This window comes from Pundamilia nyererei, unplaced genomic scaffold (assembly GCF_000239375.1).
Source record: "Pundamilia nyererei isolate P.nyererei 1_Seehausen unplaced genomic scaffold, PunNye1.0 scaffold00813, whole genome shotgun sequence".
NCBI classification, from domain to species: domain Eukaryota; kingdom Metazoa; phylum Chordata; class Actinopteri; order Cichliformes; family Cichlidae; genus Pundamilia; species Pundamilia nyererei.
Genome location: NW_005188214.1, coordinates 10,518 through 17,844, shown reverse-complemented (window position 1 = coordinate 17,844; position 7,327 = coordinate 10,518). Strand labels below are relative to the sequence as shown.

At 48.8% G+C, this 7,327-nt stretch overlaps 1 pseudogene; it reads left to right on the top strand.

Moving 5' to 3' along the window:
• Positions 1 to 1,393: 1,393 nt before the first annotated feature.
• On the top strand, positions 1,394 to 2,401 carry LOC102207595 (uncharacterized; annotated as a pseudogene).
• The last annotated feature ends 4,926 nt before the right edge of the window (positions 2,402 to 7,327 follow it).

The window sequence follows — 7,327 nt, the reverse complement described above, 5'->3', positions numbered from 1 at the left end:
CTCTCCTAACAAGACCAGGTTTCCTCCAGAAGGTTTGCCAATTATCTATGAAGCCCACATCGTTTCTGGGACACCACTCAGACAGCCAGCAATTTAAGGAGAACATGCGGCTAAACATGTCACTCCTGGTTCCCACGCTCCGGTGAGGTCTCCCGAAGATTCTCTGCCCACGAAGATCTCCGACTGGACCATCGCCCATCTCCAACGTGTTCTGAAAGAGAGAAGCATCTGCTTTTGTCAATCCGATAACATGCCTCTCTCTGCATCTGCTAACCTTCGCCAACAAATCATCGCTGGTAAATATGTAGATTTAGCTGAGCTCATTCTCCCTGCTCTTCCTAGGGTGATTGATGGCCACAACAGTTGCATTATTATACGTGATGCGGCCCCTTCTCGGTGGAAAGAGCTCACTCCGGTCGAGTTTTCTCTAGTCTTCTCGTTATACAGAGGTGTCCTCTGCACTGCTTTTCCCTCCCGAAGACAAGAGTTCGACTCCTATCTGACCATTATTCTCGGCCTTGCGTTACGATTTGGCGGCACCGGATTTTATCAGTACCGCATCCAGTTTGCTTCTCAGGCAGCTGCTCACCTTCAGCAGTTTAACCAAGACACCTTCTGGGGCAGTCTCCATTAGGAAATCTCCTGCCGCATCTTCGCCGCCTATTCTTCTCTCTCCTGCAAGTTGTGCGGCACCCCATCACATCTCGCTTCTGCCTGCATAATCCCAGCCCAAAACAATCCACAGCCACACCGTCCTTCTGTTCTCTCCCGCATGACTAGCTCTGTTAGCCTCGACACCCATCCACATTTCGGCAGTAAAAGACGCCTTAAAAAATCACCCTAACCCAGACTTCGTCAACTTCTTAGTAAAAGGTTTCTCGGAAGGCTTCCACCCAGGGATCGTCTCCCAGCCATCGGTTTCTTGCACTTGCAAAAACCTGCAGTCAGCACTCAAAGAGGCGATCGTGGCTCAAAGAGTTGGCAGTTCGTCTTGTAACTGAAAGGTTGCTGATTCGAGCCCCGGCTCGGACAGTCTCGGTCGTTGTGTCCTTGGGCAAGACACTTCACCTACCGCTTACTGGTGATGGCCAGAGGTGCCGATGGCGCGCTATGGCAGCTTCTGTGGGCAGCTGTGGCTACAACTGTAGCTTGCCTCCACCAGTGTGTGAATGTGAGAGTGAATGAATTGGGGAATTGTACAGCGCTCTGAGGGCCCCGAAAAGCACTATATAAATGCAATCCATTGTTGTTATTATTATTATTATTAAAGACCCAGAAACCATCGACAGCCTGCTCACCAAGGAAGTCAGGGAGGGTTTCATGATCGGACCCTTCCCTGAACCTCCCTTCCCCGAACCTCCCTTCCCCCTCTTTTGCATCAACCCTCTGGGCATCACCACCAGGAAATATTCTGGAAAAAACCGCATCATCATCGATCTTTCTACTCCCCACGGCAGTCAGATTCCAAGTATAAATAGCCTCATTCCCAGCGACGACTATCTCAAATACTCAACAGTGAACCATGTCATTTCTCTTATTAAACTCACCGGCAGAGGTGCATGGCTTTCTAAAGCCGAGATCACAAGTGCCTTTAAGGTCTTGCCGATTCACCCCAACTTCTGGCACCTGTTTGGAGTCAAGTGGAGGGATGCCTATTGCAGACCTTCGGTTGCAATAGCAGCCCCAAGCTCATCGATTCACTCTCCGAAGCTCCATGTTGGATCCTCTCTAACAACCATAAGCTGCCTCTTTCGTTCACCTCCTCGATGACTTCCTAGTCATCTCCCCTCCCATGTCACCACCAGCTCATGGGTTATCCACTCTCAGGTCTGTCTTCTCCGAACTCGGTGTTCCTTTGTCAGAAGAGAAAACAGAGGGACCTTCAACATCCCTGGAGTTCCTCGGGATAAACCTCAACACTGAACGTTTCCAGGCCTCCTTGCCCATCAAAAAGCTCAATCGCATCACCCTTCTCCTCCAAAACTTTCTCCTCGCTCCCACTTGCTCCAAACGACAGCTGCTCTCCCTTTTGGGAGACTTAAACTTTGTTCTACGCATAATCCCTCAAGGTCGCTCCTTTATCTCTCACTTGCTTTCACTCGCTACATCTAAACCATCACTCCTTGACTCCATCACACTGGATAGCTGGCAACTTCTGCTCCCTAACTGGAACGGCATCACCTTCTTCTACGATGATCAGCTGTCCCACCCCGATGACGTTCAGCTCTTCACAGATGGCGCCCCTTCTGCTGGCTTTGGAGGCTATTACGGTCGAAGGTGGTTCTCTTCAGCTTGGCCTCCCAAGTTCCGTGAATATATCCACGATCTGTTCCTGCCTTCATCAGCCGTTTACGAAATCTACCCGGTAGTCATCGCAGCCTTACTGTGGGGCCACAAATAGTCAAAAAAATCCATCCTCCTTCAATCCGACAACTTTACCGTAGTCGACATTATCAACAAAGGCCGAAGCAATTCTCCTTCCTTCATGCGGCAGCTCACGTGGTTATCAGTCACCCATCAGTTCCTAATCAGAGCAGAACACATTGCAGGCCACTTCAATTCCTTTGCTGACTCCCTGTCTCGTCTCTCCCTCCATACATTCAGAGCCTTGGCGACCCACGCAGAGGCAGCTCCGACCCCAGTTCCTCCATTTTCCGCCACGATGTTTGAGATCTAAATCCCAGCATCGCAGAACTCATCAACATCTCCCAAGAAGCGATTATAAATAGCCTTGCAGCAAGTACATTGTCCTCCTATTGGACCGCTTGGAACACGTTCCGTTCATTCCATCATAACTTCAACCTGCCCTCCCCGTCATTCGACATTGCAACAGTTTCCAGCTTCATATCTCATGCATTCCGGTTCCTGAGCATCAAAATTCCCACCATAAAGACATACCTCAGCGGCATCAATTTCTTTGCCAAACTGCTCACAGGTTCACCATGCCCAACCATTACGTCATCCCAGATATCACTACTTATCAAAGGTCTCCAGCGTCAGTCACCTGCCACGACCCTACACCACTTACCCCTAACTTCAGATCTTCTACTTCGCTACATCTCTACCCTCTGGCTGAAGTATAGCGACTACTTCCTGGCACGCACACTCGAAGCCATGTTCCTGCTCGCCTTCTTCGGCTTCTTACGCTGTTCCGAGTTCACCTCCTCATCTTCAAAGTTCCATCCGACTCTTCACCCGTGCTTGAGTGACATCCACCCAGTCTCGAAGACTGCCTCATTTTCTCCCTCAAACGAAGAAAAACCAATCAATCCGGCAGCCCCACGCCTATATACTACTTCAAAATAAACTCACCTTTAAGTCCCTTCGAATCACTAACCCACTACCTCGACCTCAGAAAATCTCAGCACGCCTTACCTTCAGATCCTCTGTTCATCACCGAATCTGGCCACGCCCCAACCAGGACATGGTTCCTCTCACACTTTCGTCAAGTGCTCTTGTCCTCCGGGATTCCTCCAAATCTCTTCTCTGGCCATTCCTTCCGCATCGGCGCAGCGACTTCTGGCTCCCGCAAAGGAATCCCCAACCACTTAATCAAGCTCCTGGGTCGATGGTCATCACAAGCCTACCTGCTATACATTCACAACAATCTCCAAGACCTCCGTAATGCCCAGTCTTTGCTCCTGTAGGGGATGCCTTCTTGGGGGATCTGCCCGGCCCGAGAGCCGTCGCCAGTCCCCTTAAAGGCCTTCTCCAAACCGCAGCACTATTCACACTTCCTCATCCCTCATTGCCCATTGTTACCAAGGATGTGGTCCCCACTAGTGAATTAATCAAAGTGAGGCAGCAGTTTGCTGATTTCTGCCTTGTGACTTTTATATTAATCAGCCTAATAGCGTAGATGCTTTCTCCCTGCTGAAGACAATTGACAAAAGGTTATTCATATTTAACCTCTGGGGGGTCCTAGAAAAATGCATACTCTATTGGGCTTAGAGCCACAAATCGACCACGCCATGAAAAGTGCTATAGAATATCTATATATTAATATTTTTTCCACTTTAAAGTAGCCAATCTTTTAGACCTACTTCTCCTTGAAATATTCATATCAAGTTTTAATTACATTTCGCGGATTTTAACCCTTTATATCCCGGTTTCGTCACATGAGCGCACTGTTTTTTTAGCCCCAAAAAACAAAGAAATCAAATATTTCCCAAAAGATACAATTCCAAGGCCCGGACTCCCGAGTACCACCAACATTCGGAAGATGGCCCATTATTTGGTTGTAATGACCGTGGAATGGGAAATAGCGTTTATAATGGGTTTCAATGGGGCACAAATCGACCACTAGGACCAATAGTGTAAGTTTATCTGTAGCTCAGCCACTGAAGCTAATTTAAGGGAGTCAGACTGGAATTTTGAAATATATGTAACCAGACTTTTTTTTTGAAAAGTTGGCTATATTCCGTTCAACACAGTGCAAATGGCGTGTATACGAACAATGAAAAATGGCACAAATCGACCCAAGACCACCCAGAGGTTAAGCTCTAATTTGGCCATTTTTTCTTCTTTTTGTGTTTGTTTGTGGCCTAGATGGCCTGACTCAGCAGGTGGGGGTAAATGCTGTTTCTGAGTTTGCCTTCACCCAGGCAGTGCAGAAATGTCTCCGCTACACTCCAGATCACATGGGTGGTGCAGGATGCCCGATATCCAGCCCGATCCCCGAGTAAACTTAAAAAAACAAGTGACCTGTAACCAATACATGTAACATCCGATCCGGATGGGCCTGGACCAGCTTGCTCTGGTGGTTTGCAGAGTATGGGGGTGCCTCCTGGGGTCAGCGTGGAGCTGGCCCCAGGGAGGGGCCCCTCCCTTCCTTCCCTCCCCATCTCAAGCTGCCTCCCTCATCCCACCACCACAATCACCCTTGGGGTAAAGGTGTGTCACCGGGTGCGGGGGAGGCACTCCCCCTCTGTCCCCTTCTGACTGCCTGTGCCTCAATTTTACCCCCACAGTTGGAGTTGGCCACCCAATTGAGGTGTGAAATGTGGGGCCTCCCTGCTGCTGCGGAGTTGGGGTGGTCTGCTTCTCTCCACCCCAAGGAAGAGGGTAACACTACCTGGGTCTGGGTGCAGTTTCCCCCTCCAAGGGCAAGGGTACCTAGAGCTGCGGTATAGAGTACGCTTGGGGAGTGTGATTGTGTGTACAGTGTCTATTTATTTCTGTATCCAAGTTGGGTGAGTATTGAGCAATTGCATATGAGGCGGAGGCGATGCGGGGGCCGGACCAGGCGGAGGCGTGGGTGGAGACATGAAGGCTGCAGCTGGCGGCGGCGTGGAAGCCGGGGACGGAGACTCCGAGGCTGCAGCTGATGGAGCAGCTGGTGGCTGGACGGGCTCCTCGGGCCCCCCAGTTGACGAAGAAGGTGGCTGGACGGGCTCCTTGGGCCCCCCAGTTGATGAAGAAGGTTGCTGAACAGGTCCCTCGGGCCCTCCAGCGGAGACGGGAGGCTGAGCGGGCCCCTCGGACCCTCCAGCGGAGACGGGAGGCTGAACGGGCCCCTCGGACCCTCCAGCGGAGACGGGAGGCTGAACGGGCCCCTCGGACCCTCCAGCTGACGTGACATGAGGCTGGACAGCTTCACCTGACATCTCACAGTTATCAGTCCAGAAGCAAACAGGTGTCAGATGTCCTGAGGCAGGGACCAGCTCATTCACTGTTGTGAATGAGCTGTTATATTCTTTCTGTCTGCCTCTCAGTGTCAAGTCTGTGTCTTTGTGATTTGTGTATTGTTTCCTGTTTTATTTTGAAGGATTGTGTCTTATGTCAGTGTGTTCAGCTTCGTTCCCCCTGTCTCATTAGTCTAATTTCTCCCAGCTGTGTCTCCCTCCTGTTGCCCATTCCCTGATTACCGCCCTGTGTATATAAGCTCTGTGTTTTCCTGTGCTCTCTGTCATGTTGTACCCTCAGATCCTGCCTGTGTGTTCCAGTTTGTGTTTTCACGGTTTGCTTTCTGTTTTTGTTTGCTGCCAGTGTTAATTCCTCCCAATTCTTTTGATCTTTGGGCTGAAGGAAGGACAATACTCGGTGTATAAATGCTCAATCTTTTATTCCATACAATTCAACACTTTATGAGCATAAACCATCTGGAGGGGAAATGAGTGCAGGAGGGTGTCTGCCTGATCTCGAAGCGTCTGAGCGTTCCTCACATTCTTATAGCTTCAGCCCCCCTCCACCTAGTCATAAAACCTAAACATCCACATTCTTTCTCTCTCTCAGTGAGCCTAAGTTATGACCTTGGTATGTTCTGTTCTTGTCATGGTCCTGGGTCATTTTGACCCAGTGTTCTTAGTTTTCCTGTGGTTTTGTATTTCATTCCTTATGTTCATTGGATTGTTTGGTTTGGTATTTGGATCCCCCCTTTGTTCATGCTGTTATTGTGGTGTTTGTTCTGGTACCGTGTTCCCGTCCTTTGTGTTCTGTGTTCTCCTCATCCCCTCGTGAACCGAGGTTTCTGTAAAAATTTTGCCTCCGTAGTCGCTCCCTTGACTAACCTGGTCAGTTCGACCAAACCCTTCATATGGACTCCAGTGTGCCAAACTGCTTTTGAGTCAGTGAAGACTTTACTATGCAGAGCCCAAGTTTTAGCAGCACCTTCTCTACATCTAGAGAAATCAACTCCTCAGGAGACATGGGACAATGAGCATAAAAAATTGTGCTAAGCACTGTACGAGTGTTAAAGAACAACTGACGGCCTTTGATTAATCCATTCTGTTCCTGTGAAATAATCTGTGGAAGAACGGCCTCGAGCCGAATTGCAAGTAGTTTTGCCAAAATCTTAAAATCTACATTTAGGAGAGACAGGGGCCTGTAGGACTCACAGGCCGTAGGGTTTTGCCTTTCTTCAGTAAAACTGAAATAAATGCCTGCGTTAAAGTGAGGGGCAGCCGGCCATTTCTCAGTGATTCATTATATAAATCAAGAAGGGGAGGGGCTGACTTGTCTTAAAATTTTGGAAAGAAGCCTGGGGCCTTACTGCTCTGCATACATTTGATTGAGGCAAAAAATTTCCTCTATTTTAATAGGAGTATCAAGCTTATCAGACACTGATTTAGTTACTGTGGAAAGGTCTGAATTCCGGAGGAAGGCAAGCATCTCATCTGAAACTGATTGTGATTCAGAGCTGTAGCGATTGCAGTAAAATCTCTTAAAAATCCCACTAATACATACAGGGTCAGAAACCAGATTGCCAGCCTGGTGTTTCCCATAATAATGAGAAGGAGACTGAATCACTTTTATTAAATACAAGAAAGTCACCGATTGCTGATAGAATTAACTGGTTAAATGAATCATCAGATAGTAGGAGAGTATT